At 50.8% G+C, this 20,734-nt stretch overlaps 1 long non-coding RNA gene across 3 annotated transcripts; it reads left to right on the top strand.

Annotated features, from left to right (window-relative positions):
• The first annotated feature begins 577 nt into the window (after positions 1-577).
• On the top strand, positions 578-15,168 carry LOC120660186. 3 transcript variants are annotated; one of them, XR_005669416.1, is made up of 3 exons: positions 578-1,196; positions 13,393-14,423; positions 14,849-15,168. It is a non-coding gene; the product is annotated as an uncharacterized LOC120660186 (long non-coding RNA). The 3 variants fall into 3 exon arrangements; XR_005669417.1 differs by lacking the exon at positions 578-1,196 and adding an exon at positions 1,207-1,483 and having other exon boundaries at positions 13,329-14,423; XR_005669418.1 differs by lacking the exon at positions 578-1,196 and adding an exon at positions 8,845-10,880.
• The last annotated feature ends 5,566 nt before the right edge of the window (positions 15,169-20,734 follow it).

Below are 20,734 nucleotides of genomic sequence, written 5' to 3'. Positions count from 1 at the left end.
AAGGTTCTACCATAAATTTATAATAATAGCGTTGGTTGGTCATAATTCATCTTTCTCCTTTTTAATGTAGAATTTATTTATATTACATAGGAAAACTTCCCCTTTTCAGCCATTGGATGAATGAAACAAAAAAAAAGAATTGAAAAAAGGTAAAAAAAAAGGCGTATGTAAGAGGAACTTGTAACCGGTATTGGTGTTAATATTTTTTTAAGCAAAATTGAGATTTATAATAAAAAAATACCGCAAGAGGAGTCGAACCTGCGACCCTCGAGCAAAAATTATTGATGCTAATGTTTATTTGTACGTAGATTTAGATTTAAAAATGAAAAAAATACAAATTGGAGGCATCGAACCCGCAACCATCCACAAAAGACCAATACCCCAACCACTGGGCTACCTAAAGGGCATGTGTTAATTTTCATTTGTACTAATATCTATATTAAAAATATAATACAATTGGTAAATCAAAAAAGCGCAATAAAATTTGACCATCCATTGTTGATCTAACGGCTCCAAAGAGTTCCAAAAATATATAGATGGAGAAACCCTAGCTTCTTCCAATAGCTCGAGCCTCCGCCGCAGCCTTCAGATCCGCTCATCCCCTTCCCCTCATATTCGCCGCCATCGCCGCGTCCATCCTGCCCCCGACGCCGGCGTGCGCTCGACCTGGAGCTGGCTGCATCCACTGGCCCCACCCTTTGCACCGCCTGCACCTGGGCTCGGGCCCGCCTCCGGATCTGCCCTAGCCAACATCATGCAGCGCAATGCCGGCGTCCCTTGGCGTTGGCGGTGGGCACGCATCTCCCTCGCCATAGTCATTGCCGCGGCGGCGGCGCAACACCAGCGAGCGCCTGGGCCGGAAGTCACCATCCGTCACCCGCGACGAAGCAGGCGCCGAAGCCGCGCCACGCGGCCACCAGCGTGGGTACCGCTGCCGCAGCCCCCGGCACGTAGTGTAAGCCTCCCGCCTTCCCAACTCTTGCCGCCATGGAGTGCTTCATCTTTCTACTCGGCGCTCGGGTCCTTGTGGCCGCGGATTCTCCTTCTGCTCGCAACAGGCCGCATCTGGTGGCTCGACCTCCTTCCGTGCCCCTGCTCGAGGATCTCCGGCCAGCAGTGACGATTGATTCCTGATGCCCAACTGCCCGAACCCATCGTCAATTTGTTAGGTTCCATATCGATCCAGCTCCATCCAGGTATTACTTCCCACTCTCTCCTCTCCTCCCATCACTAGACTTAGAAATGTAATAATCCTCAATTCTTTCAATTTTACCATCTTAGAAGCAACAGACGGGTATTTTTCTTACTGTGTTGCTTGCAAATTATTTGTGTAGTGGCTGCGCTGTTTAGAAGATGGCTCTGTAAATTTCATAGGGGGTACCCTTTCTCTTATTCTTTATTTTGTCTTAGAATACACATGAGAGGTGCATAACTTTGTGTTAAGAAAAGGAAAACAAAGTTTTGCAACATGAGTCTTGTACAGGTGATGGGGGTATAAACCCGGGATCCCTAGAGGGCCAGACTCGTACGATTAGAAGCCCAGCAGGCTCGCCGGGCCATGAAATGCGACGGCCCACTAACCGGCGCGGGAAGCTGCCTTCGCTTCTAAGGCAACGAGTCCGGGAGCCCGGCATCCCGGGACACATGGCAGCCCCCCGACCTAATGCCCCGGGTCAGAGCCGTGCCGATGACCCAGGACGTGCGCTCCAAGAACGCCGCACCTCCTGACAGGCGTGCCGACCAAGATAGGCCCTGTGCAGGTCCCAAGACGCCAGCTCTACTTATCTTGTGGCAAGAGGTTAGCTAGTAGGACCCCCTAACAAGGGGACAACGCCGCTCGCGTGGGCCCCGTGACACAACGGGAGGGGGCGTCCACAGATGCTGCCTCTCCTCGCCGTAATGATGGTTGCCTCTACGCACCATCTCATTACGCCAGCGAGTATGACCGGACGCCTCCGGCCAGACCTCGGTAAGACACCCCTCACCAGGAGCGCCGTCCGGCTGACAAGAGCTACGCAGGGGAGGCGTGGGATAGCCCCGCAGACAAGGAACATAAGCTCCGGCAGACAAGACTGGAGGAGACCCCCGAGTGACCAACCAAGCAGTCGCGGCGTCCTGACTGAGCCAAGATGGGATAGTACCGGGGGAACGCGTTGCCCAAGAGGATCGCCAGGATCATCCCTTTCCCAGAATATCGCCAGGATCAAGCCTGCCCACTCCCGACCGACCGAGTGGGCCCCAACAACTGAAAAGGACGAATCGAACCCTATCGGTGCCAAGACACAGCGCTAGATAAATGTAAATGGGGGCTCCACCTTGGACTATAAAAGGGAAAGCCCCCCATGTTGGAAAGGGTTGGACTCCCATGGGTTCGACACTCCTTGACCAGCTTGTAAGCTCCCCTCTGAACTTTGAGCACCCGGGGCTCGAGAGCAATAGAGCAAGAAAACCACCCCTCATACTAGACGTAGGGCATTTCAGGCCCGAACCAGTCTAAATCCTCGAGTCTTTGAGTAGTTTTGTAGTCGCCCATTTCCCGCAGCGACAGTTTTGGCACCATCCGTGGGGAGCTGCGGCGAGACGATCCGTTTCGGCTCCTTGGAGTTTCCCACGACCCCCCGCAATGGATTGTAGACGCCTCCACCATTCCCGTCTTCCCAGGCCTTCCAGTTCGGAAGCCTAGAGTTCGTCACCAACTAGCTCGGTGCACTACACCTCCATGAGGAAGCCGCTCCGGCCGACACAGAGGAGCCCTCTACTCCCACCAAGCCTCACGACCTGTGGTGTCGGCAATTAGTTCGCTGGCGCATCAAGAAGCGCAGGCCATCACAGCCAACTCGTGCGGTGCTCCGCCGCATCGCGCTCCTGATGGCCTCCAACCCCGCCATCGAGGACGTCAACTTGGTCCTCTTTTCTCTGGCCAACGTCTCTCGACAGCTCGCAGGCGGGCCTCCGCTCCTGACACCCCGCTCGTTCTTAGAGCGACTCCCATTCGGCCTACGCAACGCCGCAAGCATCTACGCTCGGGAGGTGCGCAAGGCCGCCCAAGGGTTCTAGCACGCGTCACAGTTTGTGGGCATGATGAAGAGCTACCCTCACTCTGTGCACGACCTCTTGTGCTTCGAGAATCCCCTAAGTGATTCCTCTAGCATGGGGGACAGCCGCCTGGAGGGGACATCCACGCCGCCGCACATGTGCGCCATGGCCGACGGCGACCCGCCGCTGGAGGTGGTGCCATCCGAGTAGACGCACACCCCAGCAGACCACCACGAGCGCGCGCTCGCCAACGAGCAGGCCCACAGCGAAGGTCTCCTCCATCGCCAACAGATGCCTCCACCCGTGGAACAGCCCCCGCAGGCCTCCTCTGAGTCAAAAGGGATAAACCCCACGGGTTCCGCACATCAGCGCGCACTCAGGGTCAACCACGACATCATCAACAACGCCCACATGCAACTCCCGCAAGAGTTCCGTGCGGTCCAGAACATCGCAGCAGACGCTGCCAGAACCAGAGGATCCGGCCCAAAGGGACCTTCACCGCCAGGTGAGGAACCTGGTGGAACTTGCCGCCGTCCAGCAGGCAGAGAGCTCCTCGCTACACCGCCGGCAGGCCGCTGCCTCGTGTTCTACTGGCAGCGCGAGCCATGGTGGGCGGGAGCCATTCGAAGTGCAGTGCACCCCACCTACACGGCAGGGCAATGTGGGCGGCGCACCAACCCCAGCGGCGGCATCCGCTCCTCTCCCGCCAACTATGACGCGCGCAATGTGATCCGAGGCCGGCAGCAGGCGAGGCACCATGCCGACGTCGACCGCGTGGCCGCTCGAGCAGAAGATGCGCGGGCATACGCGCCCAACCCGGAGCGCTCACCGCTCCAGCATGGGGACGCCCCTGCGACCCCGACGTGGATCGCGACCGGAGTCTGAGCCCGGACCCCACCGGGCCAAACGCCTTTTCCAGAGCGATCCGGGGGGCGCCTTTCCCCCAATGCTTCCGATCGCCGGCGAACGTCGTGAAGTATACTGGGGATACGAACCCCGGCGTGTGGCTAAAAGACTACCGGCTTGCATGCCGTGCTGGAGGAGCAAGCGACGACCGCTTCATCATCCAGTACCTCCCTATATGCTTGGGAGAGAATGTCCGCGCCTGGCTAGATTTCTTGCCCGTCGACTCCATCGGTAGCTTGGCAGATCTCCGGAAAGTGTTCATCGGCAACTTTCAAGGCACGTAAGTATGTCCCGGCAACTCTTGGGACCTCAAGAACTGCAAACATGAGTCTGGCGAGTCCTTGCGCATCCGGCGCTTCTCGAAGCAGTGCAACTCACTGCCGGGCGTCGTCAACGCCGACGTCATCGGCGCATTACGCACGAGTGGGACGCACTGGAAGACCCTGGTCCACAAACTGGGGTGCCAGAAGCCGCGCACTATGCACGCTCCTGGAGATTGCCACCAACCACACCTCCGGCGGTCGGTGCTGTCTTCGAACGTGACCAGCACGCGGTGAAAGAGAAGCGGCGTGACCGCGACGGGCCCTCCTCGAGCCGCGAGGATAGAAAGAACAAGAAGAACCGCCGACCACCTGCCGCCGGCGAGGTCGCGGCGACCGAGCACCAAGACAAGTGTCCGCCAAGAAACGACCACTTCAACCAGCTCCTGGAGAAGCCCGTGCACCAACCATGGCTATCCGGTGAACCACAAGTTCAAGGATTGTGATATGATGAAGCGCCTCCTCCGCAGGACAGCCAAGACCGACGGCGATGGCCGTGACAAGAGGCCCGACGCCGACCAGGACAAAGGGAAGCCGGTCGAAGGAGAGTTCCCGGACTTGGATCGGTGCTTGCTGATCATCGGCGGCCTGGAGGACGAGTGCTCCAGGCGACTGCAGATGGTTTGGCTCTGCGAGGTATGTGCTGCCGCAAGTTCCATTCCTAGAAAGTTGAAGTGGGCGTCCACGCCCATTATTTTCGATCAGGACGACCATCCGGCAAACATCCCTCGACCTAGGAGCTATCCCCTTGTCGTTGACCCCGTCGTCAGCAACATTCGGCTGTCCAAGGTATTGATGGACAGGGGCAGCAGCCTCAACATCCTCTATGTCGACACCTTGGAAGCCATCGGAATCCCACGAGCCTGCTTGCGGGAATCCCTCTTCCCCTTCTACGGCATCTTACCGGGCATGAAGGCATACCCGGTCGGCAACATCGACTTACCGGTCACATTTGGTAGCAAATCCAACTTCCGCACTAAGACCCTCACGTTCGAGGTGGTGGACTTGAAGGGTGTGTATCATGCCATTTTTGGGCGCCCCGCCTACGCCAAGTTCATGGCGGTGCCCAACTACACCTACCTCAAGCTCAAGGTACCGGGCCCGAACGGTGTCATCACTGTGAGCGGCTCCTTCGAACAGGCCTATGTGAGTAGCCGCGAGTACTATGACCTCGCCACTACCGCGGAAAACTCGGCTGAGCTTGGCCAGCTTCGCGCCACCACTGCCGAGTGCTGCCCTGACCCTGGCAAGCCTAGCCAGGCACCGGCCTTCGTCTCAACCGACGAGACCAAGTCGATCATGGTCGATGACGCCAACCAACCAAGACGGTGCGGATCGGCTCCCAGCTACCGGCCAAATAGGAACACGCGCTCGTCGACTTCCTCCGCACCAACAAGGACACTTTTGCCAGGAAGCCGTCCGACATGTCGGGCATCCCAAGGGAGGTTGCCGAGCACGAGCTCCGCATTTTGCCGGGATCCAAGCCCGTCCAGCAATGACTGCGCTGCTTCGACAATGAGAGGCGCAGGGCCATAGGAGAGGAGATAGCTAAGCTTTTAGCTGCCGGCTTCATAAAAGAAGTCTACCACTCCGATTGGCTATCTAACCCAGTCCTTGTAAAAAAGAAAACCGGTCAATGGAGGATGTGTGTTGATTACACCAGCCTGAACAAGGCTTGCCCCAAGGACCCTTTTCCTCTATCTAGGATAGATCAGATAATTGACTCCACCTCCGGGTGCGAAATCTTGTCTTTTCTAGACGCTTACTCGGGCTATCACCAGATAGCGATGAAGGAATCAGACCAGCTCGTGACATCCTTCATCACACCGTTTGGCTCATACTACTACGTATCGATGCCTTTCGGTCTCAAGAATGCAGGGGCAACATACCAACAGACCAGATCAACCCGCCGATTGACCCCGATCGGCCGGACCCTCCTCGGGCGACATTGATGACATCATCGTCAAAACACCGCGCGCGGATGACCTGGTCGCCACCCTGAGCGCTACGTTTGCAAATCTCAAGAGATTCAACATCAAGTTGAATCCCGAGAAATGCACATTCGGTGTGCCCAAGGGCAAACTTCTCGGGTACATGGTGTCCGAGCGTGGCATCGAAGCCAACCACGACAAAATCACAGCCATCACCAACATAGGGCCCATCCGCGGCGTTAAGGGTGTCCAGAGGCTAACTGGGTGCCTGGCAGCGCTCAGCCGGTTCATCGCCCGGCTGGGAGAGCGAGGCTTACCGCTGTACAACCTCCTCAAGAAATCCAACACCTTTGTCTGGACAGAGGAAGCACAGGCGGCCCTCGACCACCTCAAGGCCCTCTTATCCTCTCCGCCAGTGCTCGTCGCACCGGACCCCTGCGAACCCCTTTTGCTCTACTTAGCAGCCACTAACCATGTGGTCAGCGCCGCCCTGGTGGTCAAATGGGAAGAACAGGGACATGCCCTTAAGGTCCAACGACCCGTTGGTCAACGAAGTGCTGACCAACGCCAAGTTGCGGTACCCGCAGACACAAAAACTTCTCTACGTTGTCGTCATGATGGCCAAGAAGCTGCAACACTACTTCACCGAGCACGAGGTGTCGGTCGTCACCTTGTTCCCACTCGGAGAAGTTGTTCGCAACCGCGACACCGTGGGACAGATTTCCAAATGGGCTATCGAGCTAATGGGCTATGACGTCAAGTTCGCGCCACGCACAGCGATAAAGTCCCAGGCCCTGGCCAATTTCATCGCCGAGTGGACGAACGTCCAAGCTCTTACCCCAGAAATCTCTCACGAGTACTGGACCCTCTACTTCGACGGGCGTGGGGGACCCGGGTCGTCCTGGTCTCCCCAGAAGGAGGCAAGTTCCAGTACGCAGTTCGCCTCCACTTTCCTGCATCCAACAACATTGCAGAATATGAAGCACTCATCAGCGGCCTCCGCATAGCCATCGACATCGGAGCAACCCGCCTAGACGTCTACGGCGACTCCATGTTCGTAGTCGACCAGGTCATGAAGAACTCCAACTGCGAGAGCCCCCTCATGGACGCATACTGCCAAGAAGTGCGCAAGCTAGAAGGGAGATTCCGGGGGTCTGGAGCTCCACCACATCCCACGGAAGCAAAACCCCGACGCGAATGCTCTCGCAAAAATGGCCGCCGAGCGCAAGCCGGAGTCCAGCGGCGTTTTCGTCAACGACTTGAACGCGCCGTCGGCGCGAGAGAAGTAGCCGGCCGCAGACAGAGCAAAAACAGAGGAAGCAGAGTATGCGCAAAAAACAGAGCACACTCCCGCCGATCCAGCCCCCGACTAGGTACCCGGGATCCCAACCTGTCTCGCTACAGAACAATCCGACCAAAGCCAGGCAGACAACACAAATTGGAGAGCCGACCTATTGGCTTACCTCTCCATGAAGTCCTCCCTGAGGACCACAACACAGCCCGCTGGATAGCCCGATGAACCAAAACCTTCGCAGTAATCGACGGCGAGCTCTACAAACGCAGCCATCAGAGACTGGCATTATCATGAAATGCATCCCCATTGCCCAGGGCAAGGAGCTCCTTCTCGAGATACACGCCGGAATCTGCGGCCACCACGCTGCACCACGCTCCTTGGTCGCAAAGGCCTTCTGACAAGGATTTTACTGGACAACAGCCCTGCGCAACGCAGAAGACATCGTCCGTGCATGCAAAGGCTGCCAGTTCTATGCCAAACAAACCCACCTGCCGGCCCAAGCCCTTCAGACCATTCCCATAACATGGCCATTCGCCGTATGGGGTCTAGACATGGTGGGGCCACTCAAGAAGGCACCAGGAGGGTTCACCCACCTACTTGTCGCAATTGACAAGTTCACCAAATGGATAGAGGCAAAAACGATAACCATGATCGACTCCAAGGAAGCCGTCAAGTTCTTCCTGGACATCGTGTACAGACTCGGCGTGCCCAACTCCATCATCACCGACAACGGGACCAACTTCACAGGTCACTACTTCCAAGAATTCGCAGAAGGATATGGGATCCGGATTGACTGGGCATCGGTTGGACACCCACGCACAAACGGGCAAGTAGAAAGAGCTAACGGCCTAATCCTCCAAGGGCTCAAACCGCGCATTTTTTACATGCTCAAAAAGTTCGCGGGTCGTTGGGTGGAAGAACTGCAGGCAGTGCTCTGGAGCTTGCAAACCACACCTAACCGGTCCACAGGACTAACACCCTTCTTCCTAACATACGGCTCTGAGGCCGTCTTGCCTTCTGATCTGGACTACGGTGCGCCAAGAGTCAAAACCTTTGACCCCGCACAACACAGTGCACTCACGCTACACCGATCGGCCCGCTACCAGCAAACATTACGCTGGTACCACGAGAGGCACATATGGGAGAGGACGCTGCAGGTCGGAGATCTGGTTCTGCGATGGGTCATGACGACGAAGGACAAGCACAAGCTCTCACCGCCATGGGAAGGACCTTACAGCATCGCAGAGGTGATACGACCAGGCACCTACAAGCTAAAAGACTTCGACGGTAACATTCTGACCAACTCTTGGAACATAGAACAATTATGACATTTTTTCCAATAAGAAGCAGCGTCCAAGTGCCCCAACCCGGCCACTTCTGGTTCGGAGCACTCGGGGGCCCGACACCTGTCGATTTGTTCTCCCCCGCACAACACAGTGCACTCACTCGGTGACCCGACCCGGCCACTCCCGGCCCGAAATCACTCGGGGAGCCGGACACCTACATTCCTTACATGTTTACAGCACACACGAGCTATCTGGTTTCTAGCACCCTGACCCATACACATTTGGCTCGGAGCACTTGGGGGCCAGACCATGGTCTTCGACCATCATACTTTTTGTTGTTTCCCACCTCTACAGCCCCTTGCCCTGAGCACTCTCAGGCCAAGGCGCTCGGGGGCCTCACTAGGACGAACCATGCAGCACGCACACACTAGTTTCTCTCATCACACAACACACAGAAACTCTCGTAACCAAATCAAAAAGCAAATGCCAGAACGTTCTCAAAAAAGCGAACCCAAGCGAGACGGAAAATAGAGCAAAAACGAGAACCAAACACAAATTTAAGCATGGTCAGGGGCGCCACGCACACGGCGAACACCCTAGATGTTCACCCAAGCCGCACGAACGGCTCGGGTTACAGCACTTACACACTTTTTATAATTAAACAAAATAAAAAGACCGGCCGCCGACCGGCCCCACGCTCTGCCACCATCCCGCCGGGCCCCTACAGGCCGTCCAGCTTCGGGTCCGCACCGCATCGCAGGAGGTCGTCGACGTCCATCTCCGCCGCGATGACCCGCTCAAACCTGGCGAAGTCCAGCATGGTTCGCCAACGAACCGCCGCACTGGAGGTCTCCGGGAACCCGGGGTCTGTTCCTCCGAGGTGCACCCCGGTGCATAGACGGATGGAGGCCAATGCGGCGGCGGCACCACGGTGGATCCCCAACCGCACTGACGAGCGAATGATCTTCGGGGAGGGCGTGGAGCTGGTCCACCCGCATGGGCGCCTGCGGCTCCACCACACGGAAGACGGCGAGCGCGCCGTCCTCCAGGGCCTCGCGCTGGTCCTCCACCTCACCGAGGCGGCGCTGCAGGTCTGTCACCTCGCGGCTGACGGTCTCCAACTCCTCCAGCACTTCGGGCAAAAATTGAGAAATGCAGGAAAAGCTGGGGATGGAAGACGCGATCAAGAATAGAACTCACCAAAGGCACGGGCCTGGGCGTCCGCCGCGGCATCTCTTGACGAGCGTACCTCCTCCTCGGCAGCACCCCGGGCCACCTCGACTGCCCGCAGGTTGTCCCACAAGTGCTCGATCTCGACCGAGGCCGCCGAGAAGCGACCACATGCCAGGTCGCACTCCCGCTGCACAGCCGCTATGTCCGGGTGGACTTCCCCGGAACCGGACTCCGCGGAGGCAGCGGACGTAGCGGGCGAACCCAGCGCAGGCAAGCCTGGCGTAGGCAAGAATGACACTCCAGCAGCCGCGACCAACGGCACCGGCGGCGCGATGGAGGACGAAGCTGAGCCGCTGCTGGCAGCGACTGACGCTCCAGCGCAACCCCACGCCGGGGACCCGCCGGACGAAGGACTCAGAGACACCAGGGCCACCCGATGGCCCAACGCCACCTCATCCCACGATCCACGCTCCGGGACCCGTCGACGGCACCCTACGACCGCGCAGGTATTACCATGAATACGGCAAGATAAAATGCATGGACGAAAGAATGAGGACAACGCCGAAAGATACCTCCCCCGGAAGAGCTCGCGGCATACCCGCAGCCGACCGCGCGGCGCGGCACTGGACTCCTCATCGCGGGGATGCTTGCCGTCGGCCATCACGGGAAGATCAACGATGACGACGAAGGCGGTCAGCACTCCTCCTTCTTCTCCTTCCCCTCGCACCTTTGCTCTCCCTCTTTCTCTCTGTTTTCCTCCGAGCAACTGGCAAGCAGCAGTGACTATGGAGACGAGGCGACGGGAGGCAGATGATTAAATAGGCGATCATCGTCATCACCCCGCAGCGGTTCCCGAGCGAAACGACGCCTCGAGACACGAGCCGCCACAAATGGGCCTCTCCACAGCAACCGGTGCGACGCATCAGTTCCACAGGTGCGTACTTTACAGTTCCAATTAAATCCCTGTCGTCAATTCGTTTCCAACTGCAGGGAAGACGGCAAACCATTTCCATGTCTCAAATGAATCCCAACCGCACGATTCGATTTCAAGGTTCGAAGTCCAGTCCGCTGAGGGCACCGCGCCGCCTTGACTCAAAGAGCCAGGGAAGAAAAACCGAAATGAGCACCAAGCGGCCCAAGCCTGACCTGCCCCGGCAGCAGTCGGGTCGTTTCAAATTTTCTTGTCCGATCCGGCCTCTAGCGTTCCACGGAATCCCCTCCAGGGGGAGGCCAACTAGGCCCCCCGAGCTGGCTGACGGCTCAGGTATCTGACTGGGATGCGGGCTGTAGAGCAGTGGAGTGCTCCCAATGGGGCTCCGTCGACCCGGTTGTCTGTGGCAGGGTCGGACTTCACTCGGATTGTCCTTAAATGGGCATACCCGTTACCGAGCTCACTGAACCCGCCATTCCGGGCCATCTAGGTCAAGTGGTAGGGTTCACCTTCTCCGATCACCACCGATCGCAGTGGAGTCGTTCATTGTTGAGGCATGAAAATGAAAAAATAATGCGGAAAAACCAACAAATGAAAACGCCCTAGGGCTAGCTTTATTTCATCAACCATCTCTTTACATCGATCGGCTGAAAGCCATACATCAAATGAAAACCAGAAGCTGAGAGCCCCCCTCGCCAATTGGCAAGGGAGCCGGCAGACCAGTGGCCTGGCTTGCCTAACTCCAGCAGCAAGCCCTCGAACTCCTCGGTGTCGGGCAGTGGTCGGTGGGATGAACTCATTGACGAGTTCATGCCTGAGGAAGATCCCCCGCCGTTCACAAGCATTCTTCTGGCACTAGAGAAATAAGCCGTGCCCACTCTCATCTGGAGGACGGGGTGTGGGGTATGAGGAAGAGAACTACCAAAGGGATTTCCATGATCCGCTTTCTTGTGTGGAACCATGTATCCACAGTACCTCTATTTATAGGCAGACGTGGGCGCAACGGCCCCAGTGCTCAGCGGGTCAGCCAAAACGGGGCACACCAAGAGCCCTCACCTAACCAAACCCCCTCTTGAATGCCGACGGGATGGCGCCAGCACGCCAGGCAACTGCCACGCCACTCGGGGAACGATCGCCACATGACCCACCAACGGGAGGTGGCCCCGAATGGGGGAAAACAAGGCGTCCGTGGTACAGTGATAAGCCGCGACGACCGGCCTCGAGATTCTACAGCGCCAGTGCCCCAGTCGACCATCAAGACGGGCCAGACCCCGTCACGCCGTCACTGGCGCACGCCGAAAGCTGAGGGCGTGGGCAGTTGGATGGGATGCCCTGGTCAGGAGTCATCAAGGCCAAGTCTAGCGGCCCCACGATCATTAAAAAATCGCTGAGCCGCTAGCGGGCCTCCGAAGGGGGTATAAACCCAGGATCCCTAGCAGGCCAGACCCGTACGATTGGAAGCCCAACAGGCTCGCCGGGCCATGAAACACGACGGCCCACTAACCAGCACGGGAAGCTGCCTTCGCTTCTAAGGCAACGAGTCCGGGAGCCCGGCCTCCCGGGACATGTGGCAGCCGCTCGACCTAACGCCCCGGGTCAGAGCCGTGCCGATGACCCAGGACGTGCGCTCCAAGAACGTCGCGCCTCCTGACAGGCGTGTCGGCCAAGATAAGCCCCGTGTAGGCCCCAAGACGCCAGCTCTCCTTATCTTGCGGCAAGAGGTTAGCCAGCAAGACCCCCTGACAAGGGGACAGTGCCGCTCACGCGGGCCTGCGACACAATGGGAGGGGGCGTCCACAGACGCTGCGTCCCCTCACCATAATGATGGTTGCCTCTGCGCACCATCTTATTACGCAGGAGCGCTGTCCGGCTGACAAGAGCTACGCAGGGGAGGCGTGGGATAGCCCCGTAGACAAGGAACATGGGCTCCGGTGGACAAGACCGGAGTAGACCCCCGAGTGACCAACCAAGCGGTCGCGCCATCCCGACTGAGCTAAGATGGGACAGTACCGGGGGAACGCATCGCCGAAGAGGATCGCTAGGATCATCCCTTGCCCAGAATATCGCCAGGATCAAGCCTGCCCACTCCCGATCGACCGAGTGGGCCCCAATGACTGACAAGGACGAATCGAACCCTATCGGTGCCAAGACACAGTGCTAGATAAATGTAAATGGGGGCCCCACCTTGGACTATAAAAGGGAAAGCCCCCCACGTAGGAAAGGGTTGGACTCCCACGGGTTCGACACTGCTTGACCAACTTGTAAGCTCCCCTCTGAACTTTGAGCACCCGGGGTTCGAGAGTAATAGAGCGAGAACACCACCCCCCATACTGGACATAGGGCATTTCAGGTCCGAACCAGTCTTTGCGTGCTAGACCATATCCGATCAAGCGCACAACAAACGAGCAATCGAGTAGTTTTGTAGTCGCCCATTTCCCGCAGCGACAACAGGCATTGTATCTGTGATGGTAGCTTGTATAAATCTGAAGTTCATTCATTGCAAACTTTGCTGCAGGAGACCTCATCAAGTTGAATTAAAGATACCCTTGAATTAAAGATACCATTGTATCAGTGATGGTAGCTCCGGTAAGGCTCTTAGCTTCTCAGATCAATTTGATGTCATTTCTTTGTTGCTTAGTGCTTACTGCAGCTCAAATAATTTCAGTTGTTAATCAATAGGTTCATGTATTTCAATCTGTAACGTTCATGTGCCATGAGTACACGTCAGTATCTTCTCAACTTTCTAGCCATGAGTCCAATACTTGGTTCATCAATATATTTATAAATAAGATATTTCTTAGATCTGCACAAAATAATTGATTTTAGTTGGGCATGCAACTTTTTCATGTGATTTTCTTTTACTCCATGAACACAGCATGGTGCCTGCATTTATCGATATTAAAAGGTTCCAATCTTGCTTATTTACTGCTGCAAAAGACTCATTTATCGAGAATCTTTGAGGTTCGTCTGTTTACATGTCCTGTGCATGTAATTATGCTAGGTTGCCACTCCCCCCTGCGTCACTTTTATAGACACGAGTACTTATGGTTCATATTATGTTCCATTTGTCACGAGATATCCAGATTGCAACTTGCTGCAAGTATACCGGAGATATATTCTGTGTAGACTTTTCTAAAGGAGAAATGAAAACACATGTCTATGTTTTTTTAGCTTCAATTTATAGTTTTATCACAAGTATTGTCTGATTATAATATAAGCAAATCAACCAATGGTTAGATCTATGGTTAGGATAGTATTGCTCCAGCGCTTGCAAGTAGAGAAATTTTTTATAATTTGAGAAAATAAGAAAAGTGTTTCTACTATGATGTGTGTTTGAAAATGTAACTGAACTCGAACATCTCACATTCCAGTGGGATTTCCTTTTATTTCTAATCTCACATTCCACTGTAGTTTTCTTTCATTGTCATGATAGGGCGCACAACGCTCGCCAAATGTTCTAGTTGTATAAATCTGAAGCTCATTCATTGTAAATCTAAAGCCACTCCAATCTGACAATACTTCAAGTCACTTCTCGTTTCCCAGTCTGTAAGTACTCTCAGTTTCCAGTCTTGTGACTTTGTGTTTCATCCTCTAGAAATCATGTAACCTGAATGTCTTTAAGTCTATAAGTATTAAAAAAACAGGGCATTAACTACTTTAGAATGAGCATATATGTACATATATAGTCTGATTTTCTAGTGGACTCTGTGCTTCTTGAATTTAAGCATACGACTACCTAGTTAATCTCTTTTTACATAGCTTGTTTGTATCCATGATTTTTCTTTGTTTTTCCCATAACTTGTTAGATCTTTGTTTTAAGTCTCATAACTTTTTAGATAATATTTGTGCAACTTAATTCTACCGGAATCTATGAAAATTTTCTTTGGGATTCGGCTTTCGAATGTAATTGTGTATACATGTGAAGTTTATGTTTATGCTTTAAAATTTATTGGTGGTTCTTCTGGCTGCAGGTTGCTACTTTCAAAACAAGGCCGTGGAAGATTTCTAATTCAAGTGAAAAGTGTGAAAGTGAAAGCAATGTTTGATTCCAGGCCTAACTTTGATAGTGTCTTTCTGATCGAGTCCAATAGAATGATTTTGGTACTGTATATAGGTTTGTAGCAAAATATATACTGAAAGTGTACTTTGTAACTTGAGATTGGGCTATTGAATTTTGGATGTGTCACTGTTGATATTGAAAGTGTACTTTGTAACCAGAGATTGGGCTAAGCTGGGCCTAATTATTTTTAATTTTGGGATGTAAAATCTATTGGAAAAATAAATTTCGAAATGAGTTGGCCTGTAGTGGGCTCAGCCAGCCCATAAATAGATTGCATATATGGGTCTAGCTGGGCCATTGATTGTTTTGTGACAAATCAAAACATCGCAATTAGCCTGCCACGCCACATCCTAATCATCGCCATGTCAGCTGGGACATTCTTTTTGTGACGTTTTTATGTCCTACGTGGCAATTGCATAGTCAGCTATGGCATAAATTTTATGACGTTTTTCAGCTTGGTAGTGACAAAAATCAAGCGTCACAAATTAGCGACACTATAAGGATTGTCACAAAATTTGTGACAAAAAATATGTTTTCGTCACAGAATACATTTTATGACCCACATTAGGCAACGAATGTATTTTTGTCACCCGAACATCACAAAATCACAAAATGCAAAACGTAACAAAAATAACTATTTATGTGACATAAATAGAACATCACCTAAAGTCAAATCTCTTGTAGTGCTATCTTCGGGTTTCACCAACCCAAAGATACACACACTTTCCACACATAGCTTAATCACCTAAATCTCGGGACGAGATTCTTTTTAAGGAGGGTAGGCTGTGACACCCCTGGTGTTGATTTAGCCAAAGGAAGACAATTAGCATGATATCATAGGTAAATGACCAAGAAAACTTAAATAAAGACATGATATTTTGCTTTTGCAAATGTGTGCACATGTAAGTGTATGTATGTGTTTTACAATACTTGTGTGTTTTCAAACTTCACATGGCATGTGTTAAAAATGCATCAAAACATATCTTTCATAATGCTCTATAAACTTTATAGACAAAGTGAATCCAAATTGAAAACTATCACATAAAATGATAACAAATTCAAATCATATTGGATTTAATTTTAAATAATTTTTAAATGGATCTACCAAGGTATTTAAAAAAATTTATAGGCATGTCACTCTTGACATGATAAACAAATGTCTAGATGAACCCGAAGGGAGAAAACGAAAGTTTGTACATGAAAAGACAAGTTGTTCAAATCACAATTTTTGAAAATTTAAAATATCTCTTAAATTTAAGCTCAAATGAAAATTTGCCCAACATGAAAGTTGTAGATATTTAAATTCCCTACAACTTTGGTATTTACAGTTTTTTGAGTTTCAATATAAAATTTAGAGAAAACCTTGTTAATCAGAGAGACCCCTGGAACTTTGTCTATTCACATAAATTCCCCTGACTTCATCTCCTACCTCCTGCTCCCAGCCTACAGCCGTGCTGTACGCCGGCGCCGCCACCTGGCTGGCCATGCGCCGCGCCCAGAACCGCCTTGCGCCGCGCCCAGAACCGGCCAGCTGCCGAGTCTTGCCACGCGCCCCAACCGTCCGAGTAGTGCCTCCCCCAAATCCCCTCTTCCTCAGCTCGCACAGGCCACGCGGCGCTATGTTCCGCAGCGCTCGACGTCGAGGCCGGCCGCCTGAGCCACGCGCCATGCCCCTACCCCGACTGGCCCTCCCTTCACCACTAAGACACCCCAGACCCCTCGCCCTTGGCCTATAAAAGGCAGGGCCGAGCTTCCTCGCACGCGCGCCCAGGAAACCAGAGCCGCCGCCACCATGGCCGACCTCCGCGGAGCTCCGTGGAGCACCCCCAATCACCCTCCCTCGGCCCCAATCGAGCCCCTGAACGGATTCCCCTCGACCTCCTAGACCTCCCCAAGCTGTAGCCCCATCACTCCGGCAATCACCATCACCGGAGCAATGCATACGACCTCGCCGGAGTTCCTGCTCCGCCACTGCTCCGCGGCCTCATCTCCTCCGACCGCCTCCGACCCAACCAAGACCACCATAAGGTTCGCCCCGACCTCCTCTAGCTCCTACCCCACTTTCCTCTCACCGCTGGTGCCCCAAATCGCTGGAATCCGGCCGGCCGTCTTGCCTCTGTTCTCCAAAGTCCGGCAAGGGACCCCTGTGTAAATATAAAACTTGATTCCTGGGGTGAAACGGCAAAATATGCATGAATTCTGAGCAGTGAACTTGTAAAATAAATATAAAATCTTAGAAAAATCAGAAAAATACAATCTTAACTGTTTTGGAATCCTTGGAATGAAATCTACAACTTTTGTTACTTGCACATACTCAGATTCTGCTTACATTTTTATCTAGATTAAAAGTTAGATTAAATAGCACTTAAATGTTCTAGGAGTTCTACACATGAACTAAGATTGATTTTTGGACAGAAAGCTATATGCATGAAATATGAGCTCTGTGTAAAATTTGCATGCCCAGAAAATAATTGTAACTATAAGTTTTACTTATATCATGTTCTAGGCTAGAAATAAATGGCACATTTTGTTCTTGATGTTCCAATATGTATCATCAAATGAAACTTTTCCATGGTTTGAAAGCCAGCTCAACTCTCTAGCTATGGTTTTGATTTAATCCATGATTAATAGCACTAACTCAAGATATATAGTTCTAGTGCTTGGAAAATTATGAAACTTGTACCAGATGTAAATCTTGTATATTTAAAGATGCTAGTAAAATTTGAACTTCAGATTCCTTATCCAACAGAAGTTACATACAAGTTCTTGCTCCACTAGATCTACACTAATTATGTTGTTTCTGAAGTTTTGCTATACATATTGCCATGAAACTTTTTCCATGATCTAGGAGTACCAAAAGAACATGCTAGTGAATGTTTTTGGAACTGTCTAGATATATCTATGGTTTAATCCAGGTTTAGTGGCACTAAATCGTGATAAATAATTTCTGTTCCTAAAAAAATCTAATAAATTTTGTAGTACTTTATTTTGCTCATATGAACATGTCTGCAAAGTTTGAAATCCATATCATGAGTAGAATAGGAGCTATATTCTGTTCATGCCTTTACATGCTTATGTTTGTCATTTTTGCCATGATCATAATACACCATTGTTGCTCATGATTTTCTTTCTAGAACCTAGTTTCCACACCATAAATCTGTACAAAAAGTTTGATATGTTTTACTCCACAAAAAGTAGCTCAAATGTTTTTTTCATGTGCTCATGTTAGGAAATACCATGCTAAAGTTATTAGTGGAAATAAATGCTGATAGTTTTACTGAAGCATGTTTAAGTTTAGATCTAGCTGTGGTAAAATTTTGGTACACAGCAACCCTAAGGAACTTTTTGTAGAATTTAAGTTAGCTATGCACATGCTTGTTTTGTTAATTTGGTCACTGCTGTTATATGTTCAGTTAAATTCTGGAAAAATTACAGTAAGAAGAATATCATCTTTAGTACTTCCTGTAAAATTTTGAGCTCCAGAAACATTAGGAATCAATCTGTATAAATTTTGGTTGATATCAACATACTAGATTTTAATCATTTTTCATGCTTACAAATGTTACTCTTTGCCTGCAATTTTTACAGTAGGCTTGAATTGAAGTCTGGTACTTTTTGTAAAAAATTGAGCACCAGCACTTGCTTAATTTGCACTGAATAAATAAAACTTGATTAATGTAGACGTATCTTTACTTATTTACTATGTTATGTACATTGCACAATAAAATCTGAAAATTTTACAGTAACCTGAACACAAGATTTGGAATGACCAGTAAAATTTTGAGAACCAATACTTGCGTGGTTAGATCTATATAAATAGATCTTTGTTCTAGCAGTGGCTGCGTAATTTATTTTTCATGTTTAATTATCTGCACCAATTGAGATGAAATTTATTCAGTAAACACTTTGTTCAGAGATGTACCTTGTATAAAAATTTCAATATCAGAAACTATGTATAACTTCAGTTATGAACATTACATTGTTTCTTTAATATTAATTAGGACAAGTACATTTCCTGCACCTTGATAAAATGGAAAAACAGCAAACCCTTGCTTTATGAGTTAAGTAGATAAATTATGACTCTATAAACGATTGCCCAAGAAACCTTATAACTAAAACTTGTGCTTTATTGGATTACAAATTTATAGTGAAATATCTAAAGTAAATGGACTCTAAACACAACTCATGAACATGCATTTGCATATAGATGCGGGTATTCTCATCAACGGCACGAATGAATTGCTACCGGAGCCCGAGAAGGATTATTGTGAAGCTCAAGCCAATCTAACTGAATTTGCTGAAGACCCGAACCAATGTTCGGAAGAGCCCAAGGCTACTTTTGACAGTGCCCAAGAAAGCAAGCCCCAGTGCATAATCCCATTATTTTTTGCATTAATTTCATCTAACTATTCGTATGTGTTGTAATAATTTTTATTGTGCATTTATGTTCTTAGGTGTTGATCGAAAACCTTAGATGCATGTCCCTAGGTAACAATGTTTGTTTTCTGGGTCTTTTTCTTGACTAGTTGCCCCGCCAACTAGGAACGGTAGAAGTCGAGAGGTTTCCTGCCTTTCGCGAGATTGTAGGAGTTGACTGACTTTAATTACTGCTGAAATATAAGGACAACGGGCGGGGTTGTGTAGTTGTGATACCCAGCTGGTGTAGTCGAAATTGGTTAAGGTCGCGGTGTGTGGCTCATTTTGTTCAGCGTTTGAAAGTACTAGCCACATGCCGAGAAATATGGTAATCATTAAGCTTAAGTACCTGACTGGACCAGCGAGTGGAACGACCTTGCACCCTCTTGGTAGAAGTAGGGTTTATTTTTTGTCGCGACATACGGGTGTAGAGTGGTCGGACTCTGTAGTCGGGGAGGGTGTCCCGGATCCAAGAACTAGAAAGAAAGGGGAAAAGTAGCGTGGGAGAAAGCGATGTCGATCCCCATGCATGTGCGTTAGGTTCCCCAGGCTAGAGTGAAATTTGATTCGGAATCGTCCACCTCTCACGGCATGAGACTGCTTAACAATTTCGGTCACATAGAGTAACAAGTGGAACATTATGATGATAATACTGCTGGATGATTAACTGGTTGCTTTTACCATGTTTGTGTAGAGTTAGATGCAAATTTAGAACGGTTAATTCAACTAGAATATGGCAAAGTTAAAATATGAAAATAAGGATATACTTTTAGTGGCATTTTTTGGCAAAACCAACCCCAACAACCAAAAAGCCTTGCATGTCTAGTTATCGGACTAAGGTATATCCGGTGACGGGTAAGCCTTGCTGAGTATTAGTATACTCAGCCTTGCTTGTGGCACTGCTTTCAGGTACTAACTTTGAGGATATGATTGCGAGTCTGACTTGGCTGTGCACTTTGTCTCCGGGCTGGTCTGTCGAGTGGGATGGCCCTTCAGCTGGTGCTGATCACCCTCCCACTGAGTGACATTTTGTATGGGCTTTATCGAGCGTCACATGTTTCGCTAGTCGTCATTTTACTTCTTCTGCTGCAACAATGAGACTTGAATAATTTGTGTAGTTTGGAACTCTATAGTAATTTGCTACTCTGAACATAGTTTGTAATAAATTTACCTTTCCGCTGCAAACTCTGATGATGTAAGAAATGTTTTGTGTTGTAATCTCTGGGCTCACCTTTGTGTGAGTGTTGTCTGTGCGATCCTGGAAGAGCGTGGCTTTAATCGAGGCTTCATTCGAGGAACTACCGGTGCGTGCCGAATTCGGTCAGAGTTGCCTAGCAACCAAGATTAGAGCACCCGGGCCTAGTTATTTTTGGTGGATTGC

The sequence above is a fragment of the Panicum virgatum genome, chromosome 2N (genome assembly GCF_016808335.1).
Source record: "Panicum virgatum strain AP13 chromosome 2N, P.virgatum_v5, whole genome shotgun sequence".
NCBI classification, from domain to species: Eukaryota; Viridiplantae; Streptophyta; class Magnoliopsida; order Poales; family Poaceae; genus Panicum; species Panicum virgatum.
The sequence above is the reverse complement of the archived record's forward strand: the minus strand, read 5'-3'. Positions and strand labels throughout refer to the sequence as shown.